Source organism: Macrobrachium nipponense, chromosome 8, assembly GCF_015104395.2.
Source record: "Macrobrachium nipponense isolate FS-2020 chromosome 8, ASM1510439v2, whole genome shotgun sequence".
Taxonomy (NCBI): Eukaryota; Metazoa; Arthropoda; class Malacostraca; order Decapoda; family Palaemonidae; genus Macrobrachium; species Macrobrachium nipponense.
Window position 1 is genome coordinate 52,920,026 of NC_087203.1, and position 16,384 is coordinate 52,936,409.

General features: G+C 41.8%; 1 protein-coding gene across 2 annotated transcripts in view; it reads right to left on the reverse strand.

The window, feature by feature from the left end:
• LOC135222780 (DNA excision repair protein ERCC-1-like) overlaps nucleotides 1-16,384 on the reverse strand; it is a 113,780-nt gene that overhangs the window by 86,196 nt on the left and 11,200 nt on the right. For both annotated transcript variants that reach the window (XM_064261046.1, XM_064261045.1), the window contains exon 2: nucleotides 14,465-14,603. The gene's annotated coding sequence lies outside the window, so the exon portion shown is untranslated. The remainder of the gene's footprint in view (nucleotides 1-14,464; nucleotides 14,604-16,384) is intronic.

Sequence of the window (16,384 nt, forward strand, 5' to 3'; positions counted from 1 at the left end):
GCAGCTTCACCTTGCAGCTTCACATTATGCAAATTTGCACGAGCCTTAAAACGGTTAAAACCAACCTCTACTCGCGGAAAATTCACCACCAGCACTGCCTTCGCCAAACTTTTTCACTACTGCCTCATGCAGCACTCTAGCCTTCTCCTGGATCACACTTAAGCTCACCGGAACACGTCGCTGGTTCTGGTCCTCCAGCCAGATCATGAGCAATTTCTCCATTTCAACAATGCTCTGGCTACGTTGCTTTCTCGTTTATCACCGTTGACTTCATCGGTGCAGCATCCTTAACATGCTTCAGAATACGTTCCTTGTCCTTCACAATGGTTACCACCGTGGTCCTGCTCAAGCCTAAAGAACGGCCTATTTCGGTGGTTTTAGTTTCTCCCTTCTCCGAACGCTTTACCACGTCATATTTGACCTCCATCGTGATGACCTTCCTCTTTCTTGGATGAACTATCATCGGAGGAAGTACTTTGGCGTTTAGGAGCCATTGTAAATTTGCGAAAATGGCAAGGAATTTCAGCAACGTCTTAGCACACAACCGACTGAACTTCAGGCAGACACGCGATTGAAGTGGTAGTCCTTTCGTAATTGTTACGCTTGGCGTCCTCGACCGTCCGAGGTCGTTGTTCGGTCAATTTACCATACAGTTTAATAGCGTTAATTAATTTATGCACCTCCGCTCAAAAACTAGTTCTGCATATGAGGTATCGTTAAAAAGCATAACAAAACGTCGTAACCTTGGAATTTTTGTGTTGTAATCTAACCAGAAACTTAGTTTTTTTAATTATGACTGGAAACAAGCAATGATTTTTCATTATATTTGCGCTTTTGGACTGTTTTAAACTGCGCATCCCAAGCTAGTGTATTCATTCGCCCGCAAACTAGTTCCGCATATGCGGCGTCACTAAAAAATTCAAAAAAATACAAAAAAAAAAAAAAAAAGTGTCAAAAATCAATCATAACCTCAAAATTTTTGTTGTAAGGTAACCAAAAACATATTTTTATTATATACTGTGCTAAACTATAAAGGATTTTTATCATAGCATGCGTTTTTTTAAAAGCGTCGTTAACTCGGAGCGTCGGAAGCGTCAGCGTCGTAACCTCGGAACAAGCTCGTAACCCAGGACGGATTTTCCATTGAATATTTAAGAAAAAAAGCGTCGTAACCTCGGAACGTCGTAAGCCAGAACCGTCGTAACCCGGGGACCGCCTGTATACAGGCAGTCCCCGGGTTACGACGGGGGTTCCGTTCTTGATACGCGTCGTAAGCCGAAAATCGTCGTAAGCCGGAACGACGCTTGGAAATATGTCTTAAACTAATAAAAAGTTATAAAAACCTTACTTGTAATCCTTTGGTTACACTACATGTGTTTTCCTGTAGTTTTATGTACAACCTGGAGTTATTTTCATAAAAGAATGCTGGTTCTTGAAGGTAAAAAAACTATTGTAATCCCTCTGGTGACACTACATTTCTTGAAGTTTTATGTACAACCTGGAGTGATTTTGCAAAATCTTGAGGGCTACAAGAACAGCTGATTACTATTTACGTATCATATAGACTAATTAAAGTAAATGTATCTTTAAATAGGCTTATATATTAGTATCAACAAAACATTTCCTGCATGAGTCAGAGGCCGTTTAATGAAAACGAACACTTCTCTGTCCTATCTGTTCAGAAAATAAACGTTACGTCAATCCCCGAGACCATTGTTGCCAAAGCGTCTCTCTCTCTCTCTCTCTCTCTCTCTCTCTCTCTCTCTCTCTCTCTCTCTCTCTCTCTCTCTCTCTCTCTCTCTGATCAAATTACATTGGAAACTTGACATACGATTGCCCTAAAATACGAATGTTTGAGATATAACAGAAAATTTGCGAAAATACAAGCTTTGATATACAACAAAATTTTTGAGATACGATTTTGCGATGAGTGTTAGTTGTATAGGCGACCGATAAATGGCGTTCAGTCTGTTTGTTTGTTGGTGCTGCATGTTAACACGTCGTTGTTTAGTTCGTTGTATTTGCCTATTTTTCGTGTTATTTTGTCTATTTTATTATTAACCATGGGTCTCAAAGCTAAAGACAAAGCAGGTGATAAGAAAAAACCCAAGAAAAATTATTTCGATGGAAGCAAAACATGAAATTATAGCAAAGCATGCACGTGGCGTTCGTATCGTCGATTTGGCAAACGAGTATGGTCGAAATCCTTCTACAATATCCACGATCATCAAGCAGAAGGAAGCTATAAAAACCCCCGAGACCATTGTTGCCAAAGCGTCTTTCTCTTCTCTCTCTCTCTCTCTCTCTCTCTCTCTCTCTCTCTCTCTGATCAAATTACGTACTGGATAATGTCTCTCTTTGGTATACTTCGATTTTGCCAAATATTGAGGGCTACAAGAACAGTTGATTACTATTTTACGTATCATATAGACTAATTAAAGTAACGTATCTTTAAATAGGCTTATATTATTAGTATCAACAAAACATTTACTGGCATGAGTCAGAGGGCCGTTTAACGAAACGAACACTTCTCTGTCCTTAAACTCGGAGCGTCGGAAGACGCCTCTTCTCTCTCTCTCTCTCTTCTCTCGTCTCTCTCTCTCCCTCTCTCTCTGATCAAATTACTGGATAATGTCTCTCTTTGGATACTTGGAATTTGCGTTGTAATCTAACCAGAAACTTCGTTTTGTTATTATTACTGGAAACAAGCAATGATTTTTTCATTATTTGCGCTTTTTGGACTGTTATATGTAAACTAGTATGTATTCATTCGCTCGGAAACTAGTTCCGCATATGAGGCGTCACTAAAAAACATAGAAAAATACAACATAAAAAGTGTCGAAAATCATCATAATCTCAAAATATTTGTTGTAATCTAACCAGAAACTTATTTTTATTAATATACTGTGCTAAACTATAAAGGATTTTTATCATAGTATGTGTTTTTTAAAAGCTTCATTAACTCGGAGCGTCGGAAGCGTCAGTGTCGTAACCTTGGAACAAGCGTCGTAACCAAGGACGGATTTTTCCATTGAATATTTAAAGAAAAGCGTCGTAACCTCGGAACGTCGTAAGCCGGAACCGTCGTAACCCGGGGACCGCCTGGGCAGTCCCCGGGTTACGACGGGGGTTCCGTTCTTGAGACGCGTCGTAAGCCGAAAATCGTCGTAAGCCGGAACGACGCTTGGAAATATGTCTTAAACTAATAAAAAGTTATAAAAAACCTTACTTGTAATCCTTTGGTTACACTACATGTCGTTTCCTGTAGTTTTATGTACAACTGGAGTTATTTTCATAAAAGAATGCTGGTTCTTGAAGGTAAAAAAACTATGTAATCCTCGGTGACACTACATTCTTGAAGTTTTTCATGTACAAACCTGGAGTGATTTTGCAAAATCTTGAGGGCTACAAGAACAGCTGATTACTATTTACGTATCATATAGACTAATTAAAGTAAATGTATCTTTAAATAGGCTTATATATTAGTATCAACAAAACATTTCCTGCCATGAGTCAGAGGCCGTTTAATGAAACGAACACTTCTCTGTCCTATCTGTTCAGAAAATAAAACGTTACGTCAATCCCCGAGACCATTGTTGCCAAAGCGTCTCTCTCTCTCTCTCTCTCTCTCTCTCTCTCTCTCTCTCTCTCTCTCGTCTCTCTCTCTCTTGATCAAATTACATTGGAAACTTGACATACGATTGCCCTAATATACGAATGTTTTGAGATATAACAGAAAATTTGCGAAAATACAAGCTTTGATATACACGAAATATTTGAGATACGATTTTGCGATGAGTGTTAGTTGTATAGGCGACCGATAAATGGCGTTCAGTCTGTTTGTTGGTGCTGCATGTTTAACACGTCGTTGTTTAGTTCGTTGTATTTGCACCTATTTTTCGTGTTATTTTGTCTATTTTATTATTAACCATGGGTCTCAAAGCTAAAGACAAAGCAGGTGATAAGAAAAAAACCCAAGAAAATTATTTCGATGGAAGCAAAACATGAAATTATAGCAAAGCATGAACGTGGCGTTCGTATCGTCGATTTGGCAAACGAGTATGGTCGAAATCCTTCTACAATATCCACGATCATCAAGCAGGAAGGAAGCTATAAAAACCCCCGAGACCATGTTGCCAAAGCGTCTCTCTCTCTCTCTCTCTCTCTCTCTCTCTCTCTCTCTCTCTCTCTCTCTCTCTCTCTCTGATCAAATTACGTACATGGATAATGTCTCTCTTTGGATACTTCGATTTTGCCAAATATTGAGGGCTACAAGAACAGTTGATTACTATTACGTATCATATAGACTAATTAAAGTAAACGTATCTTTAAATAGGCTTATATTATTAGTATCAACAAAACATTTACTGGCATGAGTCAGAGGCCGTTTAACGAAACGAACACTTCTCTGTCCTTAACTCGGAGCGTCGGAAGACGCCTCTCTCTCTCTCTCTCTCTCTCTCTCTCTCTCCTCTCTCTCTTTTTGATCAAATTACTGGATAATGTCTCTCTTTGGATACTTGGAATTTGCGTTGTAATCTAACCAGAAACTTCGTTTTGTTATTATTACTGGAAACAAGCAATGATTTTTTCATTATTTGCGCTTTTGGACTGTTATATGTAAACTAGTATGTATTCATTCGCTCGGAAACTAGTTCCGCATATGAGGCGTCACTAAAAAAACATAGAAAAATACAACATAAAAAAGTGTCGAAAATCATCATAATCTCAAAATTTTTGTTGTAATCTAACCAGAAACTTATTTTTATTAATATACTGTGCTAAACTATAAAGGATTTTTATCATAGTATGCGTTTTTTAAAAGCGTCGTTAACTCGGAGCGTCGGAAGCGTCAGCGTCGTAACTCGGAACAAGCGTCGTAACCCAGGACGGATTTTTCCATTGAATATTTAAGAAAAAAGCGTCGTAACCTCGGAACGTCGTAAGCCGGAAACCGTCGTAACCCGGTGGGGGACCCGCCTGTATGATATATATATATATATTACAAATGTTAATGTATGTATATATTGATTCAGATATATGTATACATGCATATATGTTATATATACACATGAACACATGTACAATGTACAGTGGTGCTCAAATCTCATGCGTACATGATTCTTTTTGTATTGTCCAGATTCTCAGACTCAATGTGATGTTGCCAAGTAGTGCTATACTTTTTTCTAATGCCATACATGTCGAAAATTTTGTGAATCACAGCTAGCCCTATTTTTCTACTATAGTGTAGGGTTAGGTTATATTAGAGATAAAACCCAATCCAACAAAACCATAGGTATTTTTTAACCTAACCCCATCGTAAGTAGGAGAATACCTGTACATTAAACTAGGAATGCAGTGACGCCCCGTATTCACGCACTCCGGATTCACAGACTCATGTATTCCCAGTTTTCTCTCTGGAACATATACTCACATTATTCGCAGAAAATTTGCCTTTTCATGGAATTTTTCTATGAAAAATTTCCACAAATTCCTGTTTTTTTATCAATTTTATCATAATATGCACTTTTTGTGATAAAACTACTAAGTATAAACATGTTTTGTGAGTTTTTCTTGAGTTTTAACTAACAAAATAGGCATTTTAAGTGTTTCTAAAGGGATTTCAACTATTTGCAGATTCTAGCTATTCCTGGGGGGAATCTGGTACACATCCCCTGGGGAATACTGTAGAGGATTTCCTAGAGGGTTCCTGCTCAACCTATTCTAGGTCACTGCTTATTTAAAACGTTTAATGATATAAGCCATGCTGTTTTTTAGGCTACTGGTAGGATATTCCCTTAAAAAGGAGGTTCATACTTAAGCTAGATAAGCTACAGCCTGTTCTGGATTTTTATCACCTTGGAAGATATAGGCTGCATAAGAGCCCCCCCCAACTATGTAGCCTTAACAGTAGGCTAACATATCAGTATCAATGCCTAGTCGTAAAAACTTATTTGATTTAATTGAGACTATGATATCATTCGTAACTAATCCTAGGCAATTTGGGTTAAAATACCACTTAGTAAATTCACAACAGGGTGCTTCCTAAATTGTCTCGCTTAGCCTAATAAACAGAAACTACTCATATGGTAAACTCATAGTTTGGCTAACATTTTTGTTTAACCCAGGTTGTTTATATCAATTAGGTCTACTATATAAATGGTAACTTTCTAATGTGAAACTTTATAGTTATAGTACTATCACCTAGTATACTACTAGGTTGGTTGTGTAATCCTGATTAATTTACCTTTAAAGGTATGGATTAACCAGGTGTAATTTGTAGCCTTCAAATAGGCTACTACAGTGGACCACCAGTTATTCGCGTTTCTCCGGATTCGCGGACCACACATTCGCATCATTTCATTTCGGGAACGTTTTTCCCAGACATTATTCGCGGAAAAATGCGCCGCATTCGCCGTATTTTTCTATGAGAAATATCCACAAAATTCCTGGTATTTTTTTATGATCAATTTCATCATAAAATGCACTTTTTGTGATAAAACTATTATAAAAACCAAGTATGAAAATTTTTAGTGGTTTTTCTTGAGTTTTAACTAACAAAACAAAATAGGCTGTTTTTAGCACTTTTATAGGGGTTCCAAACATTCGCGGATTCTAACTATTCACGGGGGGGGTCTCGGTACGCATCCCCGCGAATACGGGGGAACACTGTACTCTCAGCATCTCGGTTTACTGTTTTTTTGGTCCACTAATATAAAAAAAAAAACAGCAACTTAATAATGTAAAAACTTTATAGTTAGACAATCACCTAGTAAAGGTTATTGACTATTCCTTTTTATTTTTATTTCACCTTTAAGGGTATGGGATTAACCAGGAGTTATTTGTGGCTTTCTGGTTAGGCTACTACCTCATAGCATATTTGTTTTACTGTTTTTGGTATATTATATACAAAAACAGTAACTTACTACATAATGTTAAACTTTGTTAGGCTATCACCTAGTCTAGGTTATTGTCTAATCAATCTAGATCATTTCATTCCCTTTTAAGGGTATACATTAGATAGCATAGAGTACTAAGACTATGCTCAAGTACACAGGCTATAAAAAAGGAAAAAATCAGTAGCCTTTTACCTAAGCCTAAGGTCTTTGGTGAAAACTTAGGCTACTGCCTAGGCCTATAGCCTAACAGATATGTCAATAAATTTTACCTTACTTCAGGTTGCTACCTATTACAGGTTATTTTTGATTACCCTTAATGATATATAATCCTAGGTTATAGGCTACAGACAATATCTACTACAATCTAGCTAATTTATTCTAACTGAATCAGTGTCATTTGTACGTTAATGCCTAGTAGGCTATTGCCACATTGTTATCTGAAAGGATTATCTATATTATATTAATAATAATCAATTGTGGAACATTTCTTTTGATAAAACTTCTTTTAAATTAAATGATAAATTCTTCAAAACAATTTGCGCTTCTACAAATAATGGAAAATGATATTGTCATGTTTACAATAAAGTTTTATACATACTTACCTGACAGATATATACTTAGCTATAGACTCCGTCGTCTCCGACAGAATTTCAAATTTCGCGGCACACGCTACAGGTAGGTCAGGTGATCTACCGCCCTGCCCTGGGTGGCAGGACTAGGAACCATCCCCGTTTTCTTTTTCTAATCAGAATTCTTCTCTTCCACCTGTCTCCTGCGGGAGGCTGGGTGGGCTATTAATCGTATATATCTGTCAGGTAAGTATAGTATAAAAACTTTATTGTAACATGACAATATCATTTTTATACATTCAACTTCCCTGCCAGATATAATACTTAGCTGATTAGCACCCATTGGTGGTGGGTAAGAGACAGCTAACTACTGAAATAGACAGGTAAACAACATATGTTGTAGGTATTTATAAACCTTGGTTCCTACCTATTTAGGCTGAGACTTCGCGGCTACTGCCTTGGAGTCTGCTTAGCCTCAAGAGCCTCAGCGAGATAATGATCTATGGCTAAGAGTTCTTGTGGGTCTGCCATGGGGTCTTATCCACTTACTCGGCAGAGCCTAAAGGCCTTTGTCATTGGGTGCTATTCCACTAACATGGACAATACACCTTGTTCAAGGAGCACAAAACCGATCCCGATCACCTGATCCTAACATCCATGTTAGTTCTAAGATTGTAAGGAGTATTCCCCGCAAACCCTCACAAACAACCAAAAAAAGCGAAACATAACTACACTTTAATTACAAAATATACAAAAAAAAAATTTTGTACTCCCCTACTAGTCATACATACCCTTGATCCCCTACCCAAGCAACTGACACTCTGTCCCGCCCTGGCGACAGTAGTGAGCTTGCTACTAGAAACCAAGCACATATCTGACAAGAGGGTTTATGTACGATAAAAACACAAAATTAAGGATCAGTCTTTGCTCAAGACCCAGTACTGTATCTGCTGATACAAAAGGACCTAGCGAGAAGCATTCTCATAGGTCACTCTCACGTCCTTCAGATAATGAGATGCAAACACTGAATTGCACCTCCAATTATGTAGTCTCATAATGATATTCTTCAGAGACATATTCTTTTGGAACGCCAAAGACGTTGCTACTGCTCTTACTTCATGCGTCTTGAGCCTTTAGAAGACCGAAGGATTCTTCCGAGCAGTTCTTGTGAGCGTCCGTAATAACGCTTCTCACAAAGAAAGCCAAGGCGTTCTTGGACATGAGTCGTTTGGGGTTCTTCACTGCACACCAAAGACCTCCTGTTTTGACCAAAGCGTCACCATCTGTCTCTTTCCTCTCTAAATAGTATTTAAGAGCTCTCACTGGACAGAGAGATCTCTCTATCTCTCTGCCTACCAGGTTAGATAGGCCTTTTACCTCAAAACTTCTGGGCCAAGGTTTTGATGGGTTTTCGTTCTTTGCCAGAAACATTGTCTGGAAAGAACAGATGGCAGCATCTCCTTTGAACCCCACCGTGGAATCCAGAGCGTGTAATTCGCTCGTCCTCTTGGCTTGTAGCGAGCCACCAGGAACAAGCATTTCCTAGTGACATCGCGGAAGGACGCCAGATGTAAAGGTTCGAATTTATCCGATGAAAGGAATTTCAGGACCAGTCTAGATTCCAACTAGGTGTTCTAGGAGTAGCTGCTTTCGAAGTCTCAAAAGATCTAATTAGATCGTGTAGGATTCATTTGTCGTTAGCATAATGTCCAGGCCTCGATTCCTGAATACTGAAGACAGCATGCTTCGGTATCCTTTTATTGTCGAGACAGATAGGTGTGATTCCTCTCTCAGAAAGAGGAGGAAATCGGCAATATTCACTATAGAGGTACTGGAGGAGGACAGCTTCTGACCCATACACCACCTCCTAAAGACTTCCCACTTCGACTGGTATACTCTTCTCGTCGAGGCTCTGCGGGCTCTAGCGATAGAGCCCGCAGCCTTGCGAGAAAAGCCTCTCGCTCTGACAAGTCTTTCGATAGTCGAAAGGCAGTCAGAGCGAGACCTGGGAGGTTGTGATGAAACCTCTCGAAGTGGGGTTGTCTGAGTAGATCGTGTCTGTTTGGAAGCGATCTGGGGAAGTCACTATCCACTCCAGTACCTCCGTGAACCATTCCTGGGCTGGCCAAAATGGGGCTATGAGTATCAACTTCGTGCTCTTCGAAGCTACGAACTTCCTGAGCACTTCCCCCAGGATTTTGAACGGGGGAAAGGCGTAAGCGTCCACACCCGACCAATCCATGAGAAACGCGTCTATTGCGAAGGCTCTCGGATCTCTACTAGAGAGCAAAAGGTCTATATTCTTTTGGAGAGGAACGTCGCAAAACAGGTCTATGTGAGGTCTCCCCCACAGGGCCCAAAGACTTCGACGCACACTTTCTTCGTGAAGAGTCCATTCTGTGGGAAGGACCTGGTTTCTCCTGCTCAGTCTGTCCGCTCTCACATTCTTGATCCCTTGAACAAACCTTGTGAGGAGAGTTATGCCTCTTTCTTCCGTCCAGGTAACAGGTGTCTTGTCAACTGATAGAGGGAGAAAGAGTGCGTGCCTCCTTGCTTGCGTATGTAAGCCAGAGCCGTGGTGTTGTCTGAGTTTATCTGTATCACCCCGTCTCTGACTATCTGTTCGAAGAACTTTAAAGCTAGGTGTATGGCCACAAGTTCCTTGCAATTGATGTGCCAGGACAACCTGTTCCTTTGTCCAGGTGCCTGACACCCTCCTTTGCTCCCAGCGTCGCTCCCCAATCCCGACTCGAAGCGTCGGTAAACAACACTTGGTCTGGGTTTTCTGCAGGGCAAGCGATACGCCTTCGTTCTTTTGAAGCTGAGGGATCCACCACTTCATATGATCTTTTACTTCTTGTGGAAGTTGGAAGACGTCCGATAGTTGACCCGTCTTCCAACTCCACACCTCTTTGAGGAAAAACTGAAGAGGGCGGAGGTGAAGTCTCCCTAGCGAGAAGAACTTTTCCAATGAGGACAGGGTCCCTAAAAGGCTCAGGTAATCCCTCGCTGAGCTGTTCTTTCTTTTCTAAGAAGCTCGAGATTCTCGACAAACCTCGAGCGATTCTTTCTCGCGAAGGATATACTCGAAAACCCCGAGAATCCCATCTGAATCCCCAGATAGACCAAGTTCTGGCTGGGGATCAGTTTGTGACTTCTCGAGGTTGACGAGCAACCCTAGCGAATCTATCATGTTCCTTGTTACTTCTAAGTCCTCCAAGCACTGACTCTTCGATTTGGCCCTGATCAGCCAGTCGTCCAAGTAGAGGGAGATGTTTATCCCCTCTAGGTGAAGCCATCTTGCTACATTCGCCATCAGGTTGGTGAATACTTGTGGGGCTGTAGACAGTCCGAAGCACAGAGCCCTGAACTGAAAGATCTTGTCTCCTATCACAAAGCGAAGATATTTCTTTGACAAATGGTGAATGGGAACGTGGAACAAATAGGAGTACTTGCGCAGGTCCAGAGAGACCATCCAATCTCCTGGGCGAAGCGCCGACATTACAGAGGCGGACGTTTCCATACGAAACTTCTTTTTCTGTACGAAGCGATTCAGAGCGCTTACGTCCAGAAACTGGCTCCACCCCCCCGATGCCTTTGGTACTAGAAAAAGGGGATTGTAAAATCCCGGGGAGTGTGGATCCTGCACAAGTTCGATGGCCTCTTTCCCACATTTGCTCCACCATTTGGAGGAGAGTCTTTCGCATTAACGGGTCTCTGTACCTCGCTGACAGTTCCCGAGCGTAGATGTTAGGGGAGGGCTGTCGTCGAAGGGGATTACATATCCCTTCTTCAGGACCGACACTGACCAAAGGTCGGCTCCCCTTTGTGCCCATACTCCTGCAAAGTTCAGGAGTCTGGCGCCCACTGGTGCTTGGAGGAGCAACAAGTCACTTCGATTTCTTGAAGGGCCTAAATGAAGACCTTCCTCTCTTTTCAGAGCTCTTCTTTCTGGTAGGGGGACGAGCCGCTGCACCTCCACGAAAGGGCTGCTGAGTAGACGAGATTCCTTCTTAACCGTCGACACTACCGGTCGTCCTTTCTTGGACGTTTGCGTAAGTAGGTCTTGATGTAGCCTTCTCACGTTAGCGAGCGAGATATATCCTTCACTAACTGAGAAGGAAACAGATGATCTGATAGAGGGGCGAACAGTAAGGCAGTCCTCTGGCTCGGAGAAACCCCTTTCGATAAAAGGGAACCATATACTGATCTCTTTTTCAGGAGACCAGCACCAAAAAGGGAAGCCACTTCACCCGAACCGTCCTGTACTGCCTTGTCCATGCAGGACAGGACGCTATGGAGAATTTCTGGGTTCTTCAGAAACTCCGGATCCTTAGATTTGTTGGCCAGAACTCCGAGTGACCAATCCAGAAAATTGAACACCTCTAAAGTGACAAAAAGTCCCCTTTAGAAAAAGTGGTTCAACTCTGAAGTGATCCACGTCGCTCTGACCGATCCTAAGGAGTGACGTCTAGAGGCCTCCACTAAACTGGAGAAGTCGGCATCTGCAGAGGCGGGTAAAGAAAGACCCATAGTCTCTCCTGTCCCATACCAAATACCTCTCTTCCCGTGCAATCTGGAAGGAGGCATGCAGAATACCGTCCTTTCCTAACTCCTTTTTCTTCAGTTCCAGCCCAAGAATCTAAAGAATGGAGTGCCTTCTTCATTGATATCGCAGGCTTTCATTTTCAAAAAGGCCGACGATTTAGCCGTAGCTGAGCTCGAAAAGAGCGAACGAGGAGAAGGAGGAGCCGCAGGACTAAGAGAATCTCCAAACTCTTGTAGTAGTAATGAGGCCAAGACTTTGTAACTAGAAAGTCCCTCATTAGCAGGAGGTTCGTCGTCAGACAACTCGTCTAACCCTCGATCAGACGAAGGAGAAAGTTCACGTTTGGAGGGAGAGTCCTTCCAAGACCTCCTATGTTCTGAAGGAGAGGAGCTCCTATTTGGCGAAGAGTCATAACCTCCAGGAACGAGTCCCCGACTCTTGACTCCTGGCTCTTGACTCTTGCCTCCTGACTCCTGCCTCCTGGCTCCTGACTCCTGCCTCCTGACTCCTGACTCCTGCCTCCTGACTCCGGACTCCTGCCTCCTGACTCCGGACTCCCTGGCTCTGCCTCCTGACCTGCCTCTTGGCTCCCTGGCCTCCCTGCTCTTGGCTCCTGCCTCCTGCCTCTTGCTCCTGGCTCTTGCCTCCTGGCTCTTGCCTCTTGCCTGGATGCCTCCACACTCTTGGCTCTGGGCTCCTGCCTCCTGGTTGACTCCTCACTCCTGGCTCTTGGCTCCTGCCTCCTGGTGACTCCTCACTCCTGGCCGGTGCCAGACGTCTGATTGTTTCATCCAGGTTCGTACCGGAAACCTCACCTCGAGTAGGAGTATAGATCCTGGAGGTAGATACCTCCATACGTCTGGAGGATCTCTTAATAGGAAGGGAAGTGTCTTTCCTTCTAGGAGGCTCCTTTGACAGGACTCCTACAAACGACGACGATCTGTTCCTGCATCGCCATCATGAACCTCTTAGTAGGCCTCCGCTTATCCTCTTCGGGAGGAGGGAAGGAGGAGGGGAGGAGTCCATAGCCTCCACCTCCTGCCTCCTTCTCACTCTGGTTGAAAGAATGGCTCTTCTTGCCTTCTTCACTCTCGATGGAGACTCCTCAGGGAAGTTTTCAGGGCTCGAGATCTACAGGTTCTGCAATAGGAGAAGGGGCTGCAATGGAAGGAGAAGTAGCAATACTTACCCTTGGGGAAGATCCCAAGCTTGGAATTAGTTCAGATCTAGAACTACCTTAAACTTCTATGAGAAGCCTTCCTCACTCTTCTCTTTCTAACTTTTTAAATAATTAGTTAGATTCTTCCATTCGTTTCTCACTCAAGTTCTCAACATTCCTTACAAGTATTAGTAAAAGAACATTCATACTCCCTGCACCTCTTGCATACCGTGTGAGGGTCTACCGAAGCTTTCGGCAACCTCACCTTACAGCCTACATTCACACAACGTCTCACAACCATACCAGAGTCAGACATATTTAAAGAAAAAAAAATCCAAAATCAAGTCCACAAAACAGTCCACAAAGCGTATGCCAATCCAACAATCCAGATACGTCACCAAAAGTCGGTCAAGAAGATCAATTGCCGGTGAAAAAAGAAAAACCAATCGAGAGGAACCAACAACAATGTTGATGTGCCGGGCGACAGAAGAATTCTGATTAGAAAACGGGGATGGTTCCTAGTCCTGCCACCCAGGGCAGGGCGGTAGATCACCTGACCTACCTGTAGCGTGTGCCGCGAAATTTGAAATCTGTCGGAGACGACGGAGTCTATAGCTAAGTATATATCTGGCAGGGAAGTTGAATGTATAAAAAGTAATTATCACAAATCGTGAGAAGTGCCGATGTGTGCTGGCAAAAAGGCTGATTTACTGCCTTTCACGCACAATAAAATCATTGTTCCACAATCTAAACTAAAGCATTTTTAACTGGAATTTAAAATCATGCACTTAGCTACAACAATAAGAGAAGAATGAAATTTTCTGAGGCTTCTGATTGTTTACTTACCAGGAAAGAAATGGCGTCTTGGTCCGATTTTGATACTACGTAACATTATAATGGTGCATGTGCGCATAGCCCCTTTTTGCAGGTTTTGACATAAGTAAACTGGGTTCAGCATTTGCTGAGGATAAAAGACGGTGCCCTCATATCCATCCGAGTCTATTTATACTCTATCACATGTTATAATGTTTCATCATTGCAACACAATACCCAGCCACAAGACCAGCTAAAAGAGAATTCTTTGACATTAGTTTGGTCACTATGAAGCTCTGGATAGACCCTGGGAAGGGTGATCCTCTAGGACGAGACAGTGGACTATGCTATCAAATACTTATTAGTATTTCACAATACACACATAATAAGTCAGAGGAACTGTTTACCCAAATGAGAGAGGACCATTTACTGAAGCATATAAAGACTATAAATGTATTGCAAAATTAAACCTCACCAGAAAATGCTGATTTTTGATTTCATGAACCTTTTACGACATCAATGTAACCTGACTTTACACTGCTTTCAGGCGCTGACTTTTGCTTCCTGCATTAGATGGGGTTTCTTCATTATTAGACATTGCTGAACAAACAGTACTGTAATTGAAGAGAAACATGTACTCAAGTTAATATGTTGCATTTGCACTGTATTATTCTTGACCACAAACTTACTTGCTCCAAAACCTTCAGTGATCATCCAATTCTGAATATAAATAAGATAATTCGTTGTTCTCCTACATATGTAAAGTACTACTATATTACAGGCTGAAGGAGAAATGCATATTTGTAAATTTGTTTACAACAATTTGTACTTTTCTTAGGTGTACAAACTAGCACCTTTTATGTTGGAGCATCTTTCAGCACATGCTGGAAACTGGCCGAAACTTGGTAAAAAGAAAGAAAAAGAAAGTAGAACAAGGTGGTTAACAAGTAGAGATAAGGAGTGTGTGTGGGGGAGGTGGGGATTATCCCTCCCTCACTCTTCCCATGGCTGCAGAGACTGAGCAGGACAGCTTAGGTGGCAAAGAATGTAAAAGGCTCTGGTTTGTATACCTATGAAAAATAAAAACTGTTACTAACATTTGTTATTTGTTCCTACAGGAATAACATACACCATTGCCTTTTATATAGGAGACTTACACCTTAGGAGGGAGGTCAGTATGTATTAGCAAACAGACTCTAATTGAAAGCCACCAGAGAATTTCCAAGATCCTGGTTACCTTACAAGCATGGGAGGTCATAAGTTTCTGTAACCTCTTACTGGTCTGGAGAAAAAGGCTGGCTAGAATAGTAGGGCCCCTGGGAATGAGTGGCCATTCTATAGTGAAAGATATTTCGGAGAACCATGACATCTCTTGTAGGAGACTTCGTGTTGGAAAGCAATTTAGTTCTAGTTAATACGACCAAAGGGTTTAGCCTCTGCTTGCTCCCCTTTGTCACAAGAGAGGACATGTGTGACAGAACCCTATCACTGACAGGAAACAAATTCCCAGAGCATGCTTGCCTTTATCCTGTCTAACTCCTGCAAGTACTTTGGCCCAAACCATATTAAACAAAGTAAAGGAATCCAGTAATTCCATATTTACAATTTAAGACATACCAGACCAAGGTACTGTATATTGAATGAGACAATGACTCTGTCCTACTATTTGGAGGTTGTGTGACTACAAAACCTATTGGGCAGCAACCACAAGTCCCAAAGAAATGTCTAGAGATTTGTGGGCAACATCCCTCAGGTAGAATGACACACAGGAAGTCTGACTATTCCAGACACCTACCCTCATGCATCTTCATGCGACAGACCTGGGCCTAGACAAATCAGGTCCAGGTCAACCTGTTTTGTTGCCAGTGGCCTCTCAAAGGGCACATAGAATCTCTTCTGATGAGGGAGAGGAAGAGGAAGTATCTTACATGAGCGGCTGGACCACACGAGTTCTGCCCAGAACAAGACCTACATGCCTATTTTAGTTCGTATGGCACTTTCATATATCACATTATGTTGACAAAACTTCAATCTTTTGAATGGTATGCTTAAAGATGTAATTGCATTCTTGTTTCACCAATTAAATAAGGAAACAACCGACTGGACTAGCCGAGCCACTTTCTACCACGTTTGAAGCCACCCTCCAAAAAAATACTTTAGCCCGTCCTGACACCGGAGATGGTCATCAGTCATGAGTTCTTGGTAGTGAGAGCAGGAGCTCGAGACCTCTACTCTCCTTTCGAAGTAAGTATTTTCTCTAGAGTTACAAATTAAGGCCATATTTTAAGATTAAACAGAGGGTAATGAAAAGTCTGGCCCTATGCAGTGCACACTACCTCCATGATGCTTTCAAAATTTTTACTTACAACTCGGAATATTTAGAAAATTAACGCCA